The sequence below is a fragment of the Geotrypetes seraphini genome, chromosome 10 (genome assembly GCF_902459505.1).
Source record: "Geotrypetes seraphini chromosome 10, aGeoSer1.1, whole genome shotgun sequence".
Classification (NCBI taxonomy): Eukaryota; Metazoa; Chordata; class Amphibia; order Gymnophiona; family Dermophiidae; genus Geotrypetes; species Geotrypetes seraphini.
Genome location: NC_047093.1, coordinates 75,402,359 through 75,429,654, shown reverse-complemented (window position 1 = coordinate 75,429,654; position 27,296 = coordinate 75,402,359). Strand labels below are relative to the sequence as shown.

General features: G+C 42.4%; 1 protein-coding gene across 3 annotated transcripts in view; it reads right to left on the bottom strand.

Moving 5' to 3' along the window:
* The window catches only part of NR5A1 (nuclear receptor subfamily 5 group A member 1), a 225,252-nt gene that overhangs the window by 71,513 nt on the left and 126,443 nt on the right, over positions 1–27,296 (bottom strand). The gene's annotated exons all lie outside the window — the stretch shown is intronic.

Here is a 27,296-nt window from a genome sequence, read left to right as displayed (position 1 = left end):
ATCTTGGGGATTGTGTCGTTCTTGTTTTAAAGGTTAGGAGCAGTGGCGTCCTAGTATATGTGACACCCAGGGCCCATCATTTTTTGACACCCCCCCAACCCCGTATAAAAAAACATGATTTTTAGTAACAATCCACACATCGCACAAGAGTGTACCTAGGAAAATGCAGCATCTTACATACTGTAGTGAGCAGTAGAACATCAATACACCCATTGTAAAACTAAACAAGCCAGACCAGTACAGATCAATCCTGCACAGTCAATGCTAACAGAAAAACATGTCTTTCGAAAACACAGAACACCTTCGCCTAGTATGTAATTTGTAATCACAAACTAACCCCTCCCTCTTTTACAAAAATGTAGTGTGGTTTTTAGCCACGGTGGTAACAGCTCAGACACTCATAGAATTCTGAGCGTCAGAGCTGTTACCACCACGGCCGGTGCTAAAAAACGCTCAACAGTTTTGTAAAAGGGGGGATAAAATAAAAATACGTAGACAAAGGTTAAACTGAACCACCAAGAAGCTGGACTCTGCATACAATGCAACACCACAGAAACAGAGAGAGTGATGCATGTCCTCTAATATTGTGCAAATATAAAGATAGCAGATGTAAATTTGAAACAAAAACAGAGAAATAGAACCCCCATTCGACGTCATTTACTTATTCCAAAGCAGAGCTGGCAGATGCAGTCATCACGAGTCCTTGTTGCACCTACCCACGGCTGCCGGTCTACTCCCTCTGACATCACTTACCTGTTCCGGAGCAGAGTCGGCAGATGCAATCATTGCGGGATCTTGCTGCACCTCCCTATGGCTGCCGACTTTGCTCTGGAACAAGTAAATGATGTTGGGAGAGGTGGGGAGGTGTAGGAAGGTCCCGCGGCAGAATAGGGCGGGAAGTTCCTGAATCAGTGTGCCGGCTGTATACCCCTTTAGGGCATGCACCCAGAGCGGACTGCCCACCCCCGCCCTTGGTACGCCATTGGTTAGGAGTAGAATTTTATAAGTCAGTCGATGTGATATGGGTAACCAGTGTGTCTTAATTAAAAGTTGGGTTATATGATCAAATTTTTTTTTTTTTTGCTTTAAATAAAAGTTGTACGGCAGTATTCTGAATTATTTGTAGTCTTCTGAGTTCTTTTGGGGTAATTCCTTGGTATAGGGTATTACAATAATCCAATTAAGACATGACTAGAGAGTGTATGAGAATATTTAGAGAAGGGGTTTCAAGGAGATTAGAGATAGAGCAGATCATGCAAAGCTTATGAAAGCATTTTTGAACTATCGTACTGATTTGTTGATGGTATGATAAGTTATTGTCTAATGTCACTCCAGGCGACCCCTCGTGCAAATAGTGCTTTGCTTATATCTATCATAACAGGAGGAAAAGCTGAGCCAGCTTTGCTGAGATTTGAATCAATTAATCTAACATTTATTTTCACCTCTGTCACCAGTGCTTTAGTAGAGTTTTACCTCCAAAACTGGAACAACTTGAAATCTAGTGGGATCTAGTTTCAATTTAGGGCTCCTTTTACGACGCCGCATTAGCGGCTTTAGTGCACGCACCTTTTTAGCGCGCGCTAACCCCCGCGCTAGCCAAAAAACTACCGCCTGCTCAAGAGGAGGCGGTAGCGGCTAACGCGGCCGGCAAATTAGCGTGCACTATTACGCACATTAAACCGCTAATGCGGATTCATAAAAGGAGCCCTTAATGTCACAACTTTGCTGAAGAATATGGCTTGACTGAAGGGCAGTTAACCTCAGCTGGACCAATGTCCATTACATTTTTTTATTAGAATTTAAATTATAAAATCTCAAAACATAATCAATTATCATACCCCCTTTATTATCAAGCTGTGCTGCCGAGCAGCACGAGCTAAATGCCAAGCCACCCGTTCTATTCCTATGGGCAGCACAGCTCAGTAGCACAACTTGACAAATGTGGGGGGGGGGGGGGGGAGGGATAGTCTTTACAGGATGAATATAGAAATAAAGGAAATACCAATAATAACTTCAAAGAAAAAACACATTCTTCTGTACATGGAGACTATTAAAGAAATGGAGAGAACAGTCAACATACAAAGCAAATTTTTTTAAAAAAATTATAAGATAAGACTCAGTTACTTGATCTCATCTGCATGAAATTTGTTTTATTTTAACTGGAAATCCGTAAAAGGATACACATAATTTTATGCTAGCACAAAACTAGCCAGAAGGGCACAAACATTTTGCTACTCAAACAGAATTTGTTGAGGTGGCAGGTCAGAAATATAAGATGTGATGAAAAAAATGACAATTATTGGGTGACAGGAGTCCATCACAGTCTCCATGATTGAGAAGCAAGCGTGTGGATCGCCTCCCCATCTATGGCAAATGATCAGATCCCTTGATGAGTGGAAGGTGTTAATTGTTAGATCAGAGAGGGTATTGTTTCTCTTTCCCTCTAATGTGATTTACTGTTCAAGGTGGGGTATAGAAATTGCTGGACAGTGCTTTAGATATTTTCAAGCAATGCATTGTTTTGTTTGGGAGTTTTTTCCCCCAGAAAATAGAGTTAGTTTTAGAGGTGAGTTGAAGACGTTATGGCTTCACCAAAGGAAAGAATTTTCATGTTTACTTTTAGAACTTATAACTTTAATAGACTCAAACAGGATGATATTGCTGAGGTGAATCCAATGATAAATAAAGGTTGTTATTTGGCTGAATTCAGGCCAGATTGCTAACCAGAAACCTTCATGAACTATGGTATATTTAAGGTGACCATACGTCCCGTTTTGAATGGGACCATCCCATTTTTAGATCCCCTGTCTTGTTGTCCCCACGCACAGCTTCGGGATGCCGAAATGTCCCGTTTTCAGGGACAGCGTGCGCGGGAACAACGGGACAGGCAATCGCTTCCCCTCCCTCCCTACAGCACCGAAGCCAAAGCCTGCCCCCCCACCGGCTGCTGCTGCCTACTACCGCTTCAAACACCCCCTGCCGCCTCTGCCGACCGCCAACCGCTGCAACTAAAGCAAAGGAAGGTCCGGGTGCTGGCCCACAAACCTTCTTCCTGACGTCAATTCTGACATTGGAGAGGAAATTCCGGGCTAGCCAATCGCTGCCTGGCTGGCCCGGAACTTCCTCTCCGACGTCAGAATTGACATCAGGAAGAAGGTTTGTGGGCCAGCACCCGGACCTTCCTTTGCTTTAGTTGTGGTGGTCGGCAGTCAGCAGCAGCAGCAGCGGTGCCGGGGGAGGGAAGGGGAGGGGGCGTTTGAAGCAGCGGTAGGCAGCAGCGGTGGGGACCGGTCCAGGGCGGTCAGGCTTCGGCTTCGGCACTGGAGGGAGGCAGGCAGGCTGGCTATAGCGCGGCAGGGAGGGAGGGAGGGATGCTGGCTAGCTTTGGGGCAGGGGGTGGGACAAAAGCTGGAAGGCAGTGAGGGGGACACAGGAAGGAGCACTGGGGGCTCTAAGGACATGGGAAGGGGAACTAAGGACATGGGAATGGTCACTGGGGGTACTAAGGACATAGGAAAGAGGTACTGGGGGCACTAAAGACATGGGAAGAGGAACTAAGGACATGGGAAGGAGGCACTGGGGGCACTAAAAACATGGGAAGGGGAACTAAGGACATGGGAAGGGGCACTAAGGACATGGGAAGGAGGCACTGGGGGCACCAAGGACATAGGAAGGAGGCACTGGGGGCATTAAGGACATAGGAAGGAGGGAGAGAATAGAAAGGGACAATTGTTAGGCTTGAGTGCAGAAAGAAAGAAAGGATGCACAGTCAGAAGGAAACACAACCAGAGACTCATGAAATCACCAGAAAGCAAAGGTAGGAAAAATGATTTTATTTTCAATTTAGTGATCAAAATGTGTCAGTTTTGAGAATTTATATCCGCTGTCTATATTTTGCACTATATTTGCCTATTTTTCTATAGTTACTGAGGTGACATTGCATATTTTAAAGTGATCTGCCTTGATATCTTTGAAAACCCTTCAAATATAAATGATAATTAACATTTTCTCTGTGTATAGTGTGCTTTGTGTTTTTTAATTTAATTTTATGGTTACCATTATGAATTAATAAGATATTATGAGTACATGAAAAATGAATGGAAGAAATTGGGGGTGGGATTGGGGGGCGGGGCTAGGGCAGGATTGGGGGCGGGACTGACAATTAATAGATGTCCCGTTTTGATGAAAAAAATAAATGGTCATGTTAGGTATATTGCTTCTTTCAATCCCTATCAGCCACTAGACTAATGCGAGACCTGACCCAATATCATGGCAAGTTCTAATTTTTAAAGGCACCAAAAGATTCCACCCCCCGCCTGGCTTGGCATGATATTCAGCCAGCGGCAGTTAGCATTTTTTTAAATATCGATCATCGCTGGCTAAATTATAACCTGACATTCAGTGCCATGCACAAGTATCATGAACTGCCTTGAGAGGTCATGGTAGCTATTTTCCAGAGGTGTATCAATGGGCAGGAGTGAGGGGGCTACACTCCTGCCCCCAACCCCCACTGGATGACCAGGGAGGGAGGTAAGCTTGGAGAGACCTACCTAGACTTTAGGGGGGTTGCTGGCAAGAGAGGGGAATTTTTGTCTTGGGCTGGGGAAGAAGGAGGTCTTGGGGTTGGGAAGGGAATCAGGGGCTCCGGGGCTGGGGGTTGTTTTGAAACAAACCAAAAGTTATGCAGGTGCCAGCACAATATTCAGTGCTGGTTCCTGCATAACTAAGCAGCCTAATTTAGGACAGCTTTTGAGCTGAATATCACCAGTTGATGGAAAGTAATTTAAGCGAGCAGGAGAGCTTCCTGCTCCTTAAATCATTTTGAATATTGACCCCTTTGTGTTTTTTTTCTGAGAAGAAATGAGTCTTGAACACCAGCTCTACAAGATTTAGTATATGGCACATAGCTTTGGGTGACAAAAATAATGCGTGCTGACTGAATGTTATTCTATAAACTGTGCTCCAAGATGGCACTTTGGACAGAATAACGCATAGTGCTGGGATCTGCACCCAGCTGTGGGAGCAAGGATTAACACCAACTGAAACCTGCTTCAAATCCTCATACATAATTAGGTGTAGATCCCCTGAATTCTATAATACTGCGTATATCATTAGTGAATGCTCCTGACCCGCTCATGCACCTCCCATGGCCACTTAGTCTAGTGATTTTCCACTTTTTTCGTCCCATATTTTCTGTAGGAATGAAAAAAAGTGGGAAAATCGCTGGACTAAGGGCTAGATGTACTAAAGTCAGTTGGTAATACCGACTGGATTGCTGTTGGCCGATTCTCTGGCTGATTGTGGAAGAGTGATCGATGCACTATCAAGTTTGCATGCAAATGATTTGCATGGAGGTGCAAATCATTTGCATGCAAGCCTGACAGTGAGCGACTGTAACGTGTGCAGAGCCCTAAAAGCAGTGACAGGGAAAGCAGCCTCCTGTCACTGCTGTTAGGACTTTTTTTTTTAATAGCACAGATGTTGTGCGTGTGTTACACATGCACAATCAGCCCCATATAAAAAAAGAAAAAAGCCCCCCTGTGCTGACCCCCCTCTCCCGCGCCACCAACTCCCCCAAACCAATCCCCTCCCCTTCCTCCAAAATAGGCAGGAGGGATGCCCACTCCCTCCTGCCATGCAGAACACCCACACACAATGCTCCCCGTACCATGCCCCCCCCAAACCACCATCCCCCATTTTATGCATCAGGTCAGTAAAAGTGATTGTTGCTAAAGCTGTGAAAATAGGTTTAGCGATGATCGCTGACTTTAGTGCATCTAGCCCTCAGTGTATAGCTCCTAATGGAGACTGCCCCAACTTTGTGGGTTAGGCTGAGAACTTTTCAGCAGCCCCTCAAACATGATAAAATACTTGGCTGTAAACTACATATAGTGGATATGTAATAATAATTATAATAATAACATGGAAATTCAATGCCAGGCCATGTGTGGGCCTTGGCACTGAATTTCCAGGTTTCCAGAGCAGGCTAATGCCTAGCCGGTTAAATGCAATGTTCAGTACATAAGCAGCTATGAGTTACCACATAAAGACAGGACTGACTTTTACGCGATCCTGTTTATGTGGTGAACCTGACCTGTTAAGTGTTGAATATCAGCGCTTAACCAGCCAAGTCTGATTCCATCTCTAGAACACCCCTAAAATAGCCAGTTTGCAGTCTGGCGCTAAATGGTTATTTTCAGCAGTACTAACTGATTACGTGCCAATGAAAATCCGTGGTTAGCCCTGAACAAGTGACTTAACAAGCCAGGTGGTGTTTCTGGCCAGTTAAATCATTTTGGATATCAGTTCCCTCGTGTATCTATACACAGATGTCCACACTATTGGGGGGATTTTATATATGGTGCCAAATGTTAGGTAAACAAGAAAGAACACCTTAGCAAGATGAAGCATGCAGAAAAACGGCTCATAGACAACACCGCGAAAGACAAAGGCGCGCGCCGACAACTGAGCGCAAGACGGAGGCGCGCGCCAAAGAAAATTACTGTTTTTAGGGGCTCCGACGGGGGGTTTGTTGGAGAGCCCCCCCCCAGTTTACTTAATAGAGATCGCGCCGGTGTTGTGGGGGGTTTGGGGGGTTGTAACCCCCCACATTTTACTGTAAACTTAACTTTTTCCCTAAAAACAGGGAAAAAGTGAAGTTTTCATTAAAATGTGGGGGGGGTTACAACCCTCCAAACCCCCCACAACGCCCCCACAACACGGCGCGATCTCTATTAAGTAAAGTGGGGGGGTTCCCCCCCACACACACCCCGTCGGAGCCCTAAAAACAGTAATTTTCTGCGGTGCGTGTCTCCACGCTGCGCTCAATTGTCTGGGCGCGCCTTTGTCCCGGCGCGCTTTTGACCTGACACCCAGAAAAAGACAGTGAAGATGACCAATGGTGCTGTGAACTTTATTGACTCAAAAGGACCTGAATGTTAGGTGTTACTTCTGTGCTAAAAATGCAAGCTGCCAAAACAGGGCAGAAACAGCAGCTACACATGAAAACCCACTTATGTGCCCATGTATAGAACATAAGAATAGCCTTATTGGGTCAGACCAATGGACTACCTAGCCCAGTAGCCTGTCTTCACAGTAGCCAATCCAGGTCACTAGTTCCTGGCAAAACCCCAAATAGTAGCAACATTCCATGCTACTGATCCAGGACAAGCAGTGGCTTCCTCCATGGCTGTCTCAATAACAGACTATGGACTTTTCCTCCAGGAAATTGTCCAAACCTTTCTTAAAAACCATCTATGCTAACTGCTCTTACCACAACTTCTGGCAACGCATTCCAGAGCTTAACTATTATCTGAGTGAAAAAATATTTTCTCCTATTGGTTTTAAAAGTATCTCCCTATAACTTCATCGAGTGCCCCCTAGTCTTTGTAATTTTTGACGGAGTGAAAAATTGATCCACTTGTACCCATTCTACACTACTCAGGATTTTGTAGACTTCAGTCATATCTCCCCTCAGCCATCTCTTTTCCAAGCTGACATATCACAGGAGGTCTTAGTGCCCCCTAAATAAGAGTCAGTAAGGGCCTGATCCAATAAATAGTGCCTAGCGGCACAGTTGTCAGTCAACCGCTAGGCACTGCTTCTAGAATCACACTTAGCGGTGCCTAGGTGTGTATAAGCGTCACTAGGCATCCCTGTGGTAGGCGCCGGTATATGAGGTCATGCCTACTTTTCAGGAAGGCGTCATTAGGCATTGCAGGGCGCTTTGACATAGTTGTCGCTAGGCGTCATGCAGTATTCCACATGAAACTTAAATTAATCAAGCTGAAGAAGCCTAACCTCTTTAGTCTTTCGTCATACGAGAGGAGTTCCATCCACTTTATCAACTTGGTCGCTCTTCTTTGAACCTTTTCTAGTTTCACTATAAATATTTTTTTGAGATTCGGTGACCAGAATTGAACGCAATTCTCAAGGTGAGGTCTAACCGTGGAGAGATAGAGAGGCATTATAAAACTGTTAACCATCCCTTTTTGAATAATTCCTAGCATCTTGTTTACTTTTTTGGCCACCGCCACACTTTGGATGGGAGGTTTCAGCACGTGTACAATGACACCCAGATCTTTTTCTTGGATCTGCAAGAAGAGCATGGGCGGGTCAGGAGAGTTCTCTTATAATATGTGCAGTGTTACAGAATAGTGCAGATCTGTGCCAAACTTGCATACTGGGATTTACACCTGGTTTCAGATGATATAAATTCTCATGCCCAAAGGTCAGCATGGATCCTTGCATAAGAACATAAGAAGCGCCATCTCCGGAACAGACCCTAGGTCCATCAAGTCCGGCGATCCGCACACGCGGAGGCCCCGCCAGGTGTACCCTGGCATAGTTTTGGTCCCCATATCGCTCCACGCTTCTCGTAAAGAGAAGTGCATCTAGCCTACCCCTACCCATGTCACTTCATGCCACTCATAAGGAGATGTACATCTAACTTACCCTTAAATCCTAGAATGGTGGATTCTGCAATTACCTCTTCTGGGAGAGCATTCCAGGTGTCCACCACTCGTTGTGTGAAGCAGAACTTCCTGATATTTGTCTTGAACTTGTCCCCCCTTAGCTTCAGCCCATGTCCTCTTGTCCGTGCCACATTGGACATTGTAAATAATGTTTTTTCCTGCTCTATTTTGTCGATTCCTTTCAGTATTTTGAATGTCTCGATCATATCCCCTCGTAGTCTCCTTTTCTCAAGGGAGAACAACCCCAGTCTCTTAAGTCTTTCCTCGTAATCCAGGTTCTCCATACCTTTCACCAGCTTTGTTGCATTACAAACTATTCTATCAAACACTTTCACATCACCCTACGGTGTCCCTCAGGGCTCCATATTAGCCCCTATCTTGTTTAATCTCTTCCTTTTCCCGCTTCTGACATTGGCCCAGTCTATAGGATTCACAATATTTGCAAGCGCGGACAACATCTAACTCCTTTACCCTTTAAATCTGAGAAATACTCTTGAGATCCAAGAAATCAATTACAATTTGAAATTGATGACATTGTGCCTCTAGGACAATTGATTGTCCTTAAACAAATCTCTAAATCAAAAGCACTCCTATTGGCCTGTGATGAGAGTTAGTCACCCCTGTACTTCTCCTAAACACTCCCGTTTCTTCAGTACCAGCGATCAAAGTATTTAGTGCAATCCTCAATAATAAACTCAATTTTTGTCAACAAATTGCCTTAGCAATGCAAATATGCTTCCACAAACTGCACATGATTCATTCCGTATCCTCACTGTCGAACCTTCGTCCATTTATAATGTATACTAATCCACTTTCTTGTCATGAAGTGGAGGAGTGGCCTAGTGGTTAGAGCAGCTGCCTCAGCACCCTGAAGTTGTGAGTTTGATTCCAGTTGCAGCTCCTTGTGACTCTAGGCAAGTCACATAACATTTCATTGCCCCAGGTACAAAATAAGTACCTGTATAAAATATGTAAACCACTTTGATTGTGTAAACCACAAAGAAAAAGCAGTTTATCAAGTCATATTCCCTTTAGGAAACACGTTGATTGCTGTAACTCACTGAACCAAGGAGTAAGACAGAAGGACCTTTGTAGGTTACAACTAATCTAGAACATCTCAGTTAAACTCATTTCAAGAGCCAAAAGATATGATCATGTCACACCACTGCTGAAATCTGTTCACTGGTTACACACAGACTGACATACAAGAGCAGACCCCAGTATTCTTAGATCAATTACTTATTCCATATGCCCCTACCAGAACTCTTCGCTCCAGTCAACAGTTGTGTATTTAGATTTTAGCAAAGCCTTTGACAATGTTCCACACAGACGTCAAATAAACTGAGTGCCCTTGGGATAGGTCCCAAATTGACGGGCTGGGTCAGGAACTGGTTGAGTGGAAGGCAACAGAGGGTAGTGATCAATGGAGATTACTTTGAGGAAAGGGATGTTACCATTGGTGTGCCTCAAGGTTCTGTTCTTGGGCCTGTTCTTTTAAACATTTTTATAAGCGATATTGCTGAAGGGTTGTCAGGTACAGGTAAGATCTGCCTCTTTGTGGATGATACCAAAATCTGCAATAGATTAGACACCCAGGATGGTGTGAATAATATAAAGAAAAACCTGGAAAAGCTTGAAGAATGGTCTGAAATTTGGCAGCTAAAATTGAATGCTAAGAAATGCTTGGCCATGCATTTGGAATGCAGAAACCCGAGGGAAAGGTACAGTTTAGGGGGTGAAGAACTTATGTGCACGACGGAAGAGCGGGACTTGGTTGTGATTGTATGTGATGATCTTAAGGTGGCCAAACAGGTTGAAAAGGTGATGGTGAAAGCTAGAAGGATGCTAGGTTGCATAGGGAGAGGTATGGCCAGTAGAAAAAAGGAGGGATTGATGCCCCTGTATAAGACTCTGGTGAGACCTCATTTAGAATATTGTGTACAATTCTGGAGGCTGCACTTTCAAAAAGATATAAAAAGGATGGAGTCGGTCTAGAGGAAGGCTTCTAAAATGGTGTGTTGTCTTCATGATAAGGCATATGGGGAAAGAATTAAAGATCTCAATCTGTATACTTTGGAGGAAAAATGGGAGGGGGAGATATGATAGAGATGTTTAAATTCAAAATATAACCAAAAATGTTATTAGCCAGATGGTGGGAATACCATATGAAAAACCATTTATAATCAGTGGAGAATAAGCCTCAACCATCAACTATATACGGACAGTAACCCAATGAGTTTTTTGGCCAATTCTGGTCTGTATCATAGGCAAAAAACTCCACTACTTTTTCAATGTTTAAATACCTACGCAATATAAATGTGCATGAGTTGAGTCTCTTTCATTTGAAAGGAAACTCTGAAATGAGAGGGCATAGGATGAAATTAAGAGGTGATAGGCTCCGGAGTAATCTGAGGAAATACTTTTTTACAAAAAGGGTGGCATATGTGTGGAACAGTCCCCCGGAAGAGGTGGTGGAAACAGAGACTGTGTCTGAATTCAAGAGGGCCTGGGATAGGCACATGGGATCTCTCAGAGAGAGTAAAGAGATAATGGTTACTGCGGCTGGGCAGACTAGATGGGTCATTTGGCCTTTATCTGCCATCATGTTTCTATGTTCTCATCTCTATGCCATATCATCTATGACATAACATACCACACCATCTTCTCCGTGATTGCACCCACTCTATGGAATGCTCTTCCGTCATCCCTGCACCTAGAACCATCTTTAGCCAAATTCAAGGCAGGCCTTGAAATCTTCCAGTTTAAAAATGCCTATGACATTACCGCTCCCTGACCTAGAAGACAAGCATGGGTATTCTTATGTTCTTATATATTTTTTCACTCAGATAATAGTTAAGCTCTGGAATACATTGTCATTCGTTGTGGTAAAAGCAGATAGCGTAGCTGGTTTTAGAAAGGATTTGAACAACTTCCTGGAGGAAAAGTCCACAGTCTGTTATTGAGAAAGGCATGGGACAAGCCACTACTTGCCCTGGATCAGTAGCATGGAATGTTGCTACTATTTGGGTTTTAGCCAGGTACTAGTGACCTAGATTGGCCACTCTGAGAATGGGCTACTGCGCTTGATGGACCTTTGATCTGACCCAGTAAGGCTATTCTTATGTTCTTATTGTCTCTTGCCTAGAGTCATTGCCTCTCCGGCCCCTATCATGTGAGACAAATCCCCTTCCATCCTTTCCCTTTTATCCCCTACTCTTTCCTATCAAATATTGTAGTTCTTCCCTTTCTATTCTACCCCTTCTGTGTGTACTATCCATTCTGTTTTCTGCACCTCCTTCTGTGTTTCCTCCCCTCCCTTCATATGAATTGTTTTAACTGTACATCGCTCAGACGCCTTGATGGGCAGTAAATCAAAACTAGAATAAACTTGAAAGGCACTGATCCCAGAATGCCCATAGAATACTGTTCAGTGCTGATTTTTTTTCTGCAGATTTCTGAGTGCCATTAATTGAATCCAAGATTATATGCATGATTCCCTCTCTCACCTTCCAAGTGATATTGTTGTGAGACAGTCCAAATGTTTCAGAACCTGATTATCACATGAAGAAAAATATTCTCACTCCACATGATGACTGGCATGATAAATTAAAGAAAACTAATTTGCATAATATAATCTAATTGTATATGAATCAATAGCTACAAAAAAAAGCTTCACAGACTGTAGACTTGCAATAAAACCTCTACAAATGTACATAGAGCATGATGGCTGACAAAGACCAGCTGGTCTGGTTATCCACATCTCCTTATCTCCCTGTACTTCTCGTCTACAAAGTACTAGTAATATATACAGTAAATCACTATATAACGTTATACAGCACTGCACAAAACCCAGTAAATATTCCTTTTTATCAGCTGTGGCCTTTATAGCTCCACATAAGCCAAAGGGTTCATTATGTAAAAATTGGAAAGGCTAGTCTGGATTCTATATTGGTCAGGATCATGTATCTATCTTTATATTTATGGATCAATATTCAGCTCACTGCTGATAGTGTTATTCCCACATATTCAAAGCCAGAACCTGTGTAGACTTCAGCTTTAAATATCTGGTAAATTTTAAGCCACTTAAGTCAAATATGAGCCGCTTAAGTCAAATATCAGTCCTTAAGGACATGATTCTACAAACACGCATCCCGACAGTAGGCAGCGGTAGTTAAGCTCCTACCACCATTTCACAGCCAATTGGGATGCACTTTTAAAAAAAAAAGGGGGAAGGATGCCTACATTGTAGGCGTATGTTGCATGCCTATGAAGATGCGTAGAGATGCCAAGGTGTGATATGGGTGTGGTTTCCATGGAAGTAGCTATGGGCATTGGTAAGCATCACTATGCATCTCTGTAGGCGCGAGACAGACACCTTAAATGTAGTCATTAAATTCTGGCCTACATTTAAGGTGAGCAAACTAGACATGATTCTCCATAGGATGCTGATGCGTGATTGAAACGAGATCGGCAGCCTATAGGGAATCAGGCTCATAACGGCCATGTGCTGACTCCACTCCTGAATGCCCCCAACATACCTGGCTTTGTTTTTGGTGCTAACCGAGATATTTTGCAGCATTTAACCTGTTAAGTGCAGCTGAATATTACTGGCTAGCCCTGACCAAGTGATTTAAACAGTCAGCAGCTGGCTAAATCACTTTGAATATCAAGCCTTTGATATACATTTTATAGTGAATGCAATTGAAGCCACCCAAATCTGTTCAGCTTCACATTTAAAGGGTTAAAACTCACCATAAACCTTCTGTAGCTTGTCTTAAGCTTGAGCCTGCGAGCCTGCTATCTATACTTCACATTTAACAAATTGCAGCCAAAAGAAAAAAAAAGTTGCCTGAACCTCAAGCCTTGGCAAAAAATATATTTCACAACCCTGCCTCTATTTTTCTCTGCATGTGGAGATGTTGCCAATCTTCTCTTGACACATTTCATCTAGCCTCAGTTAAAGTTTGTATTTATGAGTGTCACTTCTGACCTCTTCAACCTCTGTTCCTTCACCAGTGTTCAGTGTCCCCCTCGCACAGCCACTATAAACAAGCAAAGTCCCCAAACCCCCTTTGCAGAGCACTGATATTAGTCTTGCCTCTGAAGGCCAGTGTAGTCCGTAATTCTCCATCTGATGACAGAAGATGAATGCCAGCGTCTCTCCAGATTGGCAGGTGTGCCCCCATTTGTCAGTGGTGGAGTGACAGAATTACTGGCCCTTAAATGAAACGATATATCTGGGGAAGTTAAATCTGTTTTCAATCTGACTGCTCCGTGCCTTGAGCGGGATGTGGCCCGTCAACTGATGTCAAGAGGTCCATTAACCCACTGCTTGCTTGCCTCGTCCTTCACGATAACAGAACAGCTTGGCCTGAGGAAATCTGTCAAAGCCACCCTCCCAGGCTGTGTGCCACAAAACCAAACAGTGGAGGTTAAAGGCTTGAAAAATACTAGAGCTCCTAGGGAACTGAGAAATTAAATTGGAGTTTTGTTGGTAGATAAGGAACAAGAGAAAGATTCAGCCCTCGACACTTGCATGCCATAAATCTCACAACTAGAGTAGAAAAAGTAATAGACCAAAACAGAGCATCATCTTTAAATAATCCTAAGTGACAAGGAAGGCTCAAGGTGCAATTGGATTGGCTGGCATATAAAAGCAGTTCCTCAGTGATGCCTCTTTATTGATTAATTATAAAATGATTCATTTCCACATCTACCATATATGGCTAACTATGCATCCAGGACAGGGCCAGATTTCTGTACAAACTAGGCAGGCTAAAGCTTAGGGCCTCCACACATCACTAAAAAAAAAAAAATTCTTGCATTTGTAAATCATGCAAATTACAATATGAAATAACCCTATTTATTGTTTTAATTATCAACTATGTCTGTTTATATTTTTTACTGTCTATTAAACCTAAAATTTTCTTCCTGCCTAATCGGCGGAGGCCTCATAAATATTACTGCCCAGTGGTCACAATACACATAAAACCGGCCCTGATCGAGGTCCTCACACTCCATACATAATCTGACTTAGAATAAATAATTTATTTGGAGGAGGTTGGTTGAAAAATTAAAATACTTTAAATCAACTTTAAATCTCGCCTTCAGGGTGTAAAGTTTCATACACACATGTCTAATTCAATAGCAAGTCCAGTGGGCATCTCCTGTCCCCACTTCTCGAGATAGAACGCAAGAATTGAAAATATTCCCAGAGCAGTACTTTCTAGCTCCTTTCAGGATAAAAGTAGCTGGAAGGCTCTATACACAGGTCCAAAGTAATCAACAACATAATAGAGAATGATTCGGTGACTGTTACCTGCGGCTAGCCGCGGGTAACCTGCTGAAATGGGGATGAAAAAAACTTGGTCGCCACAAGTACGGGGACAAGGCTATTCATCGCCCCGTGGAGTGGTGAATGGCCTTGTCCCCGCAGTTAATTGAGGGAACATGTGCAAAATACTTAAAATCCTATCGCGTGGTCTGAGCATCTTCTCCCTCCCTTGCCTTTACCTTTGCTGGCGATTTTTCTCTTAACAAGCAGCTGGAGCATTTCCTGAAGTTGCGTGCGGCTGGCTGCCTGAAACTTCTCTTCTAACGCAACTGGAAACAGGAAGTTGCGTCAGAGCAGAGGAGAAGTTTCAGGCAGCCAGCCAGCCACACGTGACTTCAGGAAATGCTCTGGCTGCTTGTTAAGAGAAAAATCACCAGTGAAGGTAAGGGCAAGGGAGATGCACGGACCATGCCACAAAATGATTATCTTAAGGAAGCGGCAACGATATTGATAAATAGCAAGAGGTGCTTTGGGATTTGATGCCTCACACTTTTTTTTGCTTATATATGCTCACTTCAGAATGGCTCTGTAGATGTGCCACATTCTGCCTGCAATTGTAAATTTCATAGGACAAACAGCATCTCATCACAGCAAGAGACACAACTTAGAATGTAAAATAGTTCATAGAGAATGATTTTACAGAGCACATGGACATTGGTATCCACAATGGCAGTTATTTCTCTTTTATGATCTCAACAGGCTGATGTATGAGAGAGTGCTGTATATGGACATGGGGGGGGGGGGGGGCAATGCCAGACACAGGAGAGAGTATACAGATACAGAGGGGAGATATTAGAAATGGGGAAATAGGAACACAGAAGGGAGATGGTTTTTGCGGATGGGATCAGATGGTTTGCGGGGATAGGGCAAGGGACCGAGCTCGCGGGGACGGGGCGGAGACGGGGACAAATGTTTTTCCCCGTGTCATTCTCTACAATATAACACTTTCTTTTTTGATGTATCTTGCTTTCCTATCACCCTTCTTCCTCCCCTCTCTCCCAGAACTTCAGTTCTTTCAGTAATCTACAGATAGGGAAAAATACTTAAGAGTGCCTGATTACCATTCAATATATTATAAACTGTCACGAAAAGGTAGTTAAAAAATCCCAGTCAATTTTCCTTTTATTATATATTTGGTTTAAATCCTTGATTCCCACAAGGAGGTTTCTTAAAGCTTTTTCTCCCCTCAACAGGTGGACTATATTTAAGAGATTTTCTTCCTTTTTTGTTGCATATTCATTTGTTTAATGATGAATTGAAAAAGATATATTCAGTATTTCTTGTACAATTTTGTATGTAATTATTTGAAAATTTTAAATAAATAAAAAATCCCAGTCAAAATAGATAAATTGTAAACCATATTGAATCCCTTCTAGGATATATTAGTGAGACGTAAACACTAATGTAAGGTTCATAATGATCAAAGAATTCTTCCTCCGAAGAAAATATGGTACTTCCTGGACCTCCACAGAGAGAGACAGATATTATGTTCTCCTGTTTGGAGTTATCCTGTGATTACTGTGTACCAGTAGAAGTGAGAGAGTTACGAACCCAGAAAACAAAAAGAAGGGTGTTGCACTCACTCAACAAGAACCAGCCCACTAAGGCCCTCTTTTACAAAGGCGCACTAAGCGTTTTAGCGCGCGTTTAGCACGCACTAAATCAACGCGTGTGCTAACCGCTAATGCGTCCACAGGATAACATGCATGTGTTAGCGTTTAGCGCATGAGTAGCACGCGCTAATATTTACCACATGCTAAAAAGTATAGCGCACCTTAGTAAAAGAGGGGGGATAAGTCTCTTTTTGTGTCGCTGGAATAGTCTTCCACTACAGTTGATTGAGGCCAGCAGCGTGCCTGATTTTAAGGCCAAATGGGATCGGCACATGGGATCTATTCACAGGGCAAAGGTAGGGGAGGGACATTAGGGTGGGCAGACTAGATGGGCCGTGGGCCCTTATCTGCCGTCTATTTCTATGTTTCTATGTTTCTATTTGCTCCCCTCCTTAATTGGCCAATTATTCAAAATAAATGCTTACTTGGAGCTATTTAACTGCTAAATTTGCTTCACCCTACCCCTTTAGTTTTTTTTCTCCAAAATCTGTGGAGTCCTGTAATCTGTCAACCTCCCCCCTCCCCCTCTCATCTCTAGCCCCAAAATGCTTGGCCTGGTTTTTGCCCACATCGTACACATGAAGATGTAGTCCTATATTTCTTAGGCAGATGAGCATGGCACCACCATGCCATGCATGCAGCAGCTTGGCAAACCTAGAACAGATTAGCCTCATTGGGCTGACTTGGGAGTTTGGCAAGCCTAAGTGTTAGCCTAGGGCTTTCCAAAGCTGCCCTCGGAACCCTACAACGTGTTGGTTTTGCAATATAATCCACAAAGAATGTACGGTATATGGGATAAATTTGCATGTGCTGGGTTTCAAATGCATGCAGGTTTATCTCCTGCACCTTTTTATTGTGGATATCCTGAAAACCTGACTACCTATAGAGACTCCAGGATACGTTTGAGAAGCAGTTCAGTAACCATTAAGAAACAAAGGGGTGCTTTTACTAAGCTGTGCTCAGAAATGTACTTAGTTTCAAGTTTATTTAAATTATTTGATTTACTCGCATACTCCAAATCCAATGCGATTTACATAAGTTAAGAGTTAGGTTAAAACAAAAAACAAACATAACAATTAATATTAATTACAATAATACATTTAAGGAAATAGGGGCCGACAACAATTGGCTTAAATACAATTCTAAAAAAATAATAAACAAAAAAGGAAGGTCTAATGACACAAAAGGTTGGGGAACAAATACCTGCTTGATTTTACTAGATCATCTTCCTAATCTATTGTAACTTAGAATGAATCCATTAAAAAGCGTCCTTAAATAACCAACTCTTTAGGAGACTTTTAAACTTGCTCAGTAAATTTTCTTCTCTTATATTAAGTGGAAGTGAGTTCCAAATTTGAGGGGCTGTAACAGAAAAGATCATATCTCTCCTAGAATATATAAATTTTAATGAAGGAACTACTAATAAAGATTTATCTTCAGATCTTAAAGATTTTATGGGGGCATACGGTATTAGATATCTTTTTAAGAATGTAGGGGCTTTGTTTATAAGTATTTTATGTGTAAGTAATGCTATTTTATAAGTGATTCTGTAGTTTACCGATAACCAATGAAATGGGTGAGCTGGCCGAATGTCATGGCAAATGCACACACATACTCCTGCACTTCCTTATATCGGATTTACGAAAGGCTCACATTATGCAGAGCCTTTTGTAAAATACTGTGGGAAATGTTAATGTCCCATTCTGGATGTCCAGTTTCCCACATAGAAAGATGGGGCTTCACTTGTTATCTGAGACTTATAACATTAAGGCAATATTTGATTGGTTAACCTGCATTATGTAATTAAAAAAAAAAATTAGTAACAGAAAAGGACATATCTATTGTGATTTCAAGAGGCTTTTTAAAATGTGATCTATTTCTTATTTTTAAACAACATTCAGGGTTTTTTGTAGATCACATTAGTACTATTATTATTCACACTGTTCCAAGTTCCACTAGATAAAATCAGTGCACTCTCCTTTTACTTGCATCGACAGATGTGACTTAATGAATGCTGGCATTAAACACTCGAGTGTCACTGGTGGGTCAGTATATCAGATGAGGGATTTTCTAGGAAGAACAATGCACACTATATCTCTTGCTTTGAAATTGTGCTAAATGTGAAGGACCACAGGCTTACAAATGTCTCAAAGGAAGCAGTACATGGAGTCTGTACCTGCTCCCAAATCTTGAAAACCATTGCAAAATTTCACCTTTGAAAAGAAAATTAATTTTGATATCAGGTGCTCAGTAAAGCATTGGGAAAATATAAGTCTAAAAGGGTGCCACAGGAGTGGAACAGAAACACAGTTCACCTCACTTAGGTACCTGCTTCAATTCTCTACTGGCAAGGAGGATGTCTTAACAACCAAATCAAGTCTCTTTTAGAAACAGTAGGGCCCAACAAGGATCCCAGTTTCGGGTAGTCAATTCAGAGCGGTTTACCTAAGCTTATATAATGGTGTTATGATACATGAGCTTCAGTAATAGTGTTACTTTCCCTGAGGTACAATTTATGAGCTTCTATACTGATGTTACAATACCTGTGCTACAATTTATGAGCTTTTATAATAATGTTACGATACACGGGCTTCAGTAATGATGTTAATGCAATCATATTGCAAAACACGGTTACAATAAGGAGATTGCAGAGGGCCTGCAAAATAAATTTATTCCATGTAGATTCATCATATATCTTGTCATAGGAATATAAATAGCTAGGGGGCTGTTGGACATTAAAATTGCTTGGTAACTTGATAGCGTCATGTGAAGGCAGTGGATTTTACCCCTCATCAAGATAGGATTTTACTCAGTGATGGGGAGGAGCTAGATGTCAAGGTATGAGTACCGATGAGATAGGTAGATTTGGGGCAAGGTTCGGAAACCAAGGGGCCCTTTCACTAAACTGTGGTAAGAAATGGGCTTAGTGCGGTAAGGGACTTCCTTGCATGCTAAACCCATTTTTAGTGTAACTATCAAAAAGGTCTTTTTCGCTGTTTGTTGAATATATGACTGTGCACTGTTAACATTTGCACGCAGCCATTTAGGGCCTGGTTCTATAAATGGTGCCTAGGCTAGACACCACTAGGTGCCCTAATCGTGGATGCTTAACAACACCTAATTTAGCTCTGTGTGGAACTCATTTGTTTTTAATTGGTTTTTAAACGGCATGGTAATTGACTACGCCATTAAAAATTAGTTTAAAACATTATTTTAATGATTAATTTAAGTTTCATGTGGAATACTGCATGACGCCTAGCGACAACTATGTCAAAGCACCCTGCAATGCCTAATGATGCCTTCCTGAAAAGTAGGCATGACCTCATATACCGGTGCCTACCACTGGGATGCCTAGTGACGCCTATACACACCTAGGCACAGCTAAGTATGATTCTAGAAGCAGTGCCTAGCGGTTGACTGACAACTGTGCCGTTAGGCACTATTTATTGGATCAGGCCCTTACTGACTCTTATTTAGGGGGCACTAAGACCTCCTGTGATAAGTCAGCATTATTCAGTGAGGGCCAAATTTTATATATGGCACCTAAAAAACTGGTGTCGATCAGAATGGCACTTACTGCGATTCTGTAAGTGGCTCCCACTATATATAGAACTTCATGCTTGGTGGACATATATGACATAACATTAGATGCATCCCTTTAGGCCAAAGAAAACCAGACCTAAATACCTGTGCTTAAGTTCTGAATGGATCAGGCATATTCTGTAAAAGTGTGCATATCCCTGGCCATACCCATTTGAGATTTACACACTAGAAGTGATATGCACTAGTGCTGCCCAATTTGCCGATTTGAATCGATGAATCAATTCACTCTGGTGAATCGATTCTAATTGATTCATTTTGTTGTTGTTGTTATTTTTATCGGGCTCACCAATTCGACCAGGTCTCCTAAAGCAGGAGTGGCAGTGCTGCCTCTTGCTGGCTGTCCACTGACACTGCTGCTCCTGCTTTAGGGTGCTCCTCAGGTCAGTTGGGAAGTGCTGCAGTGCATAGGCGCTCTTTGTAGCATCCTCTGGCTTCCCCCCTGGCCTCCCGGTCTTAACTTTAGCTAATTACGGCAGCCTGCAGAGAGGATCATCGGAGCTGTAGTGATCCTTGCTGGCTGCTGTCGTCCTCCGTAGCACATTCCCTCTGCCATGATCCTGCCCCTGACATCAGAGGAGGGGCAGGACTGAAGAAGAGGGAGCATGCTGCGGAGGCCGATGGCAGCCTGAAAGGATCGCTACAGCACTGGCAATCCTCTCTGCATGCTGCTGTAATTAGCTAAAGGTAAGGCCAGGAGGGAAGCCGAAGGATGCTACAAAGAAGGGGGGGGGGAACATGCAGGCCTTCAGGGGGGGAGGGACCCTGGACCCTGGAGTAGAAGTACAAGGAGGGAGAGAAGGGGGAGGTCCAAAGACACGTGCATATGCTGGACCGGGGGGGAGGGAGGAACAAATAATGGATCTACAAACAGGGGAGAGAGAGAGAGATGGTGGACAATGAGATTTATGGAGGGAAGGAACAGAAAGGGAGAGAAGCTGGACACAAGGGATGGTGTGGAGGAAGGGATAGAAATACTGGATAGGAGGGTAGTTGGGAAGAGAAAAGAGCTGGTGGACCCTGGGGTGGTGGGGAAAGAGGGAGAGATGCTGAATGAAAGGATAGTTGAGAAAAGGAGAGATAGTAGATCTGGGGATGGTGGGGTCCACTGCTGCAACTTCAGGGTTGGAGACGAAAAAAAGGAAAGATACCAGACCTCTGGGGGAGGGAAGGGAAATGGAAGGGGAGGATAGAGATGGAAGATGGATAGTTAGCACAGAAAAAGAAGAAAACGACAAATGGGAAGTAGAGCCTGGCAAGCGAGTTACTAGAAGATGTGTGTTGCAGAGCCTGGGCCCAACATGATTTGAATAATGACCAGACAACACAAGGGAGAAAAAATAATTTTATTTTCTGTTTTGTGATTACAATGTGTCAGATTTGAAATGTGTATCCTGCCAGAGCTGGTATTAAACCGCAAACGTGAGCTAGGATTTAACAGAGAGAAGAAAGTCTTTTTTGTTTATTTTGTTTACACCACAGCACCAGTGTGGGTAGGTTAGGGCAAAGGGGGAGGGATGGGTGAAGAGACTATAAAATAAACCCACCAGGATGTTTGAAAAAAAAATAAAAAAAACACCCAATTGGGCAGGAAAATCAAATCGAATAAAAAAATCAGTTCAATAGGCTGAATCCAATCCAATCAAAATTTTTTTTCCTGAATCGGGAAGTACTAATACGCACCACTTTATAGAATGAGCCTACAAAGTTGTACACACAGGCCCGGATTCTATAAACAGTGCCGTTGTTGGCAGCTGCCTTAAAAGCAGCCATTGATCAGGTGCCAATCACACAATGGTACCATTTAGAGAACTGCGCCTTCGCGAAAGGTAAGCGACAGAAATGTAGGCCAGAGTTTCTAAGACCTACATTTCTGGCGCCTACCTTTAACGGCAATCATGCTTACAGAGGCGCTTTATAGTGCTTAATGCCACTTCCAATGTTATTGAATATAATTTAGTTCTCAAAATTTGAATTTATCACACAAAAAGTTTTTATATATCAAAGTGCAAACTTTTTTTTGCCAGCAATTGTGCAAACTTGCTAATGTTCAACCTCGGGGTCTTCAGAATGCCAGCTGGGTCAACAGACTCAGGCCGGCTAGACTCCTCATTAGTCCCATTGGTTTATTTTATATTCTTGTATATACTTCTAATCAATTTATTCAATCTTTTTTATACTTAGTTATTCATAATTATTTCTTTTATAAATATGTGTTGTTCAATTCATTAATAAAACAGCTAAATGCACTCGATTTTAACCATCGTCTACTTAGCTTGCTTAGCAGCAACACCTCTCCGACGGAGTATCCGTTTCAACCCTTTCTTCAGGGTGCAGGTGAGCTTTTTAAAGCAAAATGCTGCGAAGCCAAAGTGAAAATCATATTAGTATTTTTATTGCTAACAATCACGAAGAATTATTGTTCCATTTTTTTCAACTAAACCACCACCTTCTTTTTAAATATGTGTGCCTATTGGATATCAAGTTAAGTCAAATACAGTGGAACCTTGGTTTATGAGCATAATTCGTTCCAGAAGCATGCTCGTAAACCAAAGTGCTTGTATATCAAAGAGAGTTTCCCCATAGGAAGTAAGGGAAACTCGCTTGATTCGTTCCCCCCCACCCTCCATGGCCACCAGCGCTGTTCCACCTCATCCCGAGGCCACTGGCGCACTTCCATCACCCCCCGAGAACCAGCATCGCCCCCCCCTCCGTTCACGAATGCCTTCCCCGTGAACTGGCATACCCCCCACTCACGAAAGCTCCCCCATGAACTGGCATCACCCCCCCCCCGGCTAGTGATCGCCACCACCACCGTGAACTGGCACCCCCCGGAGAGAGTGGGAGCCAGAAGACCTTGAGCATGTGCGTGCCAGATCGGGGTAAGGGCTTGTGTTTGGGTGGGCGGGGAATGCCGGTTTGGGTGGGTGGGGAGCGATGCCGGTTCTCAGGGGGGGCTCACAAATCAAGTCAACGCTCGGTTTGCGAGGCACAATTTGCTCGAGTGTTTTGCTCGTCTTGCCAAACACTCGCAAACCGCGTTACTCGCAAACCGAGGTTTGACTGTACTAAGTACTAAGCCACTCACCAGGTAAACGCTGCCTAAAACATATTGTTGCGAGTCTGAATAGACATGGCCGCGACATCTCTCCCTCTTATCAGGAAAACCCCGCCCTCATTGTACTTGATCATGTATTCAACAGCTGAAGCACATCGCCAGCTGGACAATGCCACGTTCTATGAACATCTCTCTACCAATCCTACCAGTGACATGATGCAGAAGATTAACTCTCTGATAAACTACGCTTATAAAGAAAAAATAATCACATGTAAGGAATTAAATTTTCTCAGGAATCTGTCCCCTGTTACTCCGAAGATACACTTCCTTCCCAAAGTGCATAAACGACTGAACCAACCACCTGGACGACCTATAGTTTCAATGAGAAATTCAATCCTTGAGTCTCTCTCAAAATTTATTGATTTATTTCTACAATCAGAAGTACTTAAATCTCATATCAAGGATACTAAACTAAACTAAACTAAACCTTAGGTTTATATACCGCACCATCTCCGTAGACGCAGAGCTCGGCACGGTTTACAGGATTTAGGATTAGAAAGGAACTCCAGTGGAGGATTTAAGGATTAGGTGTAAGAGGGTGGGGATGGGTGGGAGAGGCCAAAGAGGGGGAAGTGTTACAGTTTTGAGAATAGCCAGGTTTTTAGGTGTTTGCAGAAGAGTTGGAGGGAGCTTGAGGTTCGGAGCGGGGAGGTAAGGTTATTCCAGAGCTCAGTGATTCTAAAGGGGAGGGATGACCCTAGTTTGCCTGCATGCGAAATACCTTTTGTGAAGAGAAAGATAGTTTAAGAGTTTGGGAGGATCTGGAGGAGGTAGGAGTTGTGGAGTTCCAGGAAAGAGGAATAACGGCAGGAAGGATGCCATGTAGGATCTTGAAAGCTAGGCATGCACATTTGAAGTGGATCCTGGGGATTATTGGGAGCCAATGGAGCTTAGACAGGAGTGGCGAGACGTGATCAAATTTGCTTTTTGCAAAAATAAGCTTAGCCACGGCGTTCTGAATCCGCTGAAGTCTATGGAGGCTTTTCTTGGTTAGGCTGAGGAAGATAGAATTGCAATAGTCCAATCTGGAAAGGATGATGGATTGTACTAGGACGGCAAAGTGTTTTTGATGAAAGTAGGGTCTGACTTTCCTTAGCATATGAAGGCTGAAGAAGCATTTTTTTTACCAAGGAGTGGAGATGGTCGTTGAAGGATAGAGAGGAGTCCAAGGGGACACCCAGAACTTTGTTTGAGAACTCGAGCTGTAGTGAGGAGCTGGAGGACAATGGGATGGAGGAGGGTAAATGGTCTAATTTTGGGCCGAGCCAAAGGAGTTTTGTTTTGGACTCGTTCAGTTTCATTTGTACTGTGAGTGCCCAGGATTGGAGGTTTGTTATGCATGAGGATATGTTGCAGATACTATCGGACTTGGACCAGGTTGAACCTCACTGGCTATTAGTTACACTTGATGTAACATCCTTATACATGAATTAATTAATCAATCTTCGATCAACAAACAGTGACCTCCAGAGTGAATACCTCATTTTTGATGGAATTAGCCAAATTGGTTCTAAAAAGGAATTTCTTCTGGTTCAAAGGCGAGTTTTATCAACAACACCATGGGATCGCCATGGGGATCTTTGGCACCATCTTTAGCACCATCTTTGGCCACACTATATATGGCAGACCTAGAAGAACAAAACTTTTATTATTCCCACTGGTCCTCCAACATAATAGTATGGAAAAGGCTCCTTGATGACGTGCTTTGTATTTGGTCATCCACATTAGATGAATTCAATAATTTTCTACAATGGCTCAATGATTTGGATCCTTGTATTAAATTTACAGCCACCACCAGCTACACTGAAATGTCATTTTTTGATTTAAAAATAACTAAATGTGAAAATGCTCTGCTCACATCTTTGTTCAGAAAAGCAACGGACAGGAACAGCATTCCATAGTTTTCACCCTGTATGTTTAAAAAAAAAAGCCTCCCAACAAGTCAATTTCTGAGGCTGCGAAGAATCTGTTACTCTTTAGAGGAATATCGGTATCAAGAGAAGGAGATGAAAAGAAGATTTTTAAACCGAGGATACCCTAAAGATGTGATTAACCAGGCTTACAGGAGGGCAAAGTATGCTCAACGCCATCTATTACTTCAATATCAACCTGAATTTACTGAGCATGAAGTGATAGCTTTTGTACAAAAATTCTTTCCTCTCTCTCATCAAATTAATCAAATTGTATTGAAGTACTGGCATTTGTCTAAGTTGGGAATGAATACACTTGATGATAAACCTTTGATGTCATATCAACGTACCAAAAATATTAGCGGAATGATCAAACATCCACTATTAGAACAAAATTTAAGACCATATTCAGACAGCCATACAATATGTAGTACATGTCAATGGTGGCCATACGCCATGACAGGCAACAGTTGGACTCATCCAACAACAGTTAAAAGATATTATGCCTGCCACAACTCCACCTGCAATAGTGCAGAAGTCATCTATATGATACAATGCCCCTGTAACAAAATCTATATAGGGCGCACAAGAAGAACCATCAAAATAAGACTCACAGAACATAAATCCAGAGTTCATACACTGAAGGAAAACGCTCCTCTAGTCAGACATTGGCAATTGAGTCAATATACTCTACAGGATTTATGTTTGAGAGTTATTGGTGTAATTGAAATAGGATGGGAGGGAGGTGATATAGATAGACTGTTCGCACACAGAGAATTAAAGTGGATATTTAAAGTGAACACTATAGCCCCTGCAGGTTTAAATGAGGACGCAGATTAACGCAGTACAATTGAAAGTTAGTCTGCTGTTGAATACGTGATCACGAGGGCGGGGTTTTCCTGATAAGAGGGAGAGATGCCGCGGCCATGTCTATTCAGACTCGCAGCAATATGTTTTAGGCAGCGTTTACTCGGTGAGTGGCTTAGTACGTAGTATTTGACTTTACTTGATATCCAATAGGCACACATATTTAAAAAGAAGGTGGTGGTTTAGTTGAAAAAATTGAACAATAATTCTTCATAGATTGTTAGCAATAAGAATACTAATATGATTTTCACTTTGGCTTCGCAGCACTTTGCTTTAAAAAGCTCACCTGCTCCTTGAAGAAAGGGTTGAAACGGATACTCCGTCGGAGAGGTGTTGCTGCTAAGCAAGCTAAGTAGACGATGGTTAAAATCGAGTGCATTTAGCTGTTTTATTAATGATTTGAACAACACATATTTATAAAAGAAATAATTATGAATAACTAAGTATAAAAAAGATTGAATAAATTGATTAGAAGTATATACAAGAATATAAAATAAACCAATGGGACTAATGAGGAGTCTAGCCGGCCTGAGTCTATTGACCCATCTGGCATTCTGAAGACCCCGAGGTTGAACATTAGCAAGTTTGCACAATTGCTGGCAAAAAAGTTTGCAATTTGATATATAAAAACTTCCAATGTTAGACATGCCTTCAGTGGCATTAGGCGTCATAAAGCACCCCCATAGGTGCAATTTCTGTTCCTTTTTTTAGTTGCCAGTAAGCACCTTGAAATTTGTTTCAAAAGCTCTTTTAAACAATGTTTTGGACTTAACTTAGGTGCCAGTAAGATGCCCACCGGCGCCTAAAATAAGGCGCTGTTTACAGAATATGGGCCATAATTTCTAATTAGAGCCAATTAGCATCAGTTATTAGTTGTTAATTGCCAGTTAGCACTGATTGGTGTTAGTTGAGTGCGCAAATCAGCTATGCGCACCAAATTGTGTGCACAACGTAGGACGCCATATACAGAATTTGGTCCTTGGTGAGCACGAATGTCCGCACACTAGTTGAATAGTGCTTTCATGCCCATTCTTCCCCCCCCCCAAAAAAAATATATTTTTTAAAATAAATACCACAAGTTTAGTGCACGCAGATGACAAAAGTAATGCAGCTTTTAAACTGTTGTGCTTTATGTTAAAGAGGGCATTGAGTCAAATATGATGAAAGTTCGGCCTATGTGTAAAGGACAAGAGAATGGCAGTTGGTTAGAATGAACAGCCAGCTAATGAAATGCTAACAGAAAATAGGGAAACTAAACTACTAGATTTGGTAACACAATAATAATGGACAATTTCACTTATCCCATCTAATATTGGCAAGATAACTGTTACATCAGGAGATACAAGGGAAGTAAGAAGGTAGACAAAATAAATGACTGTT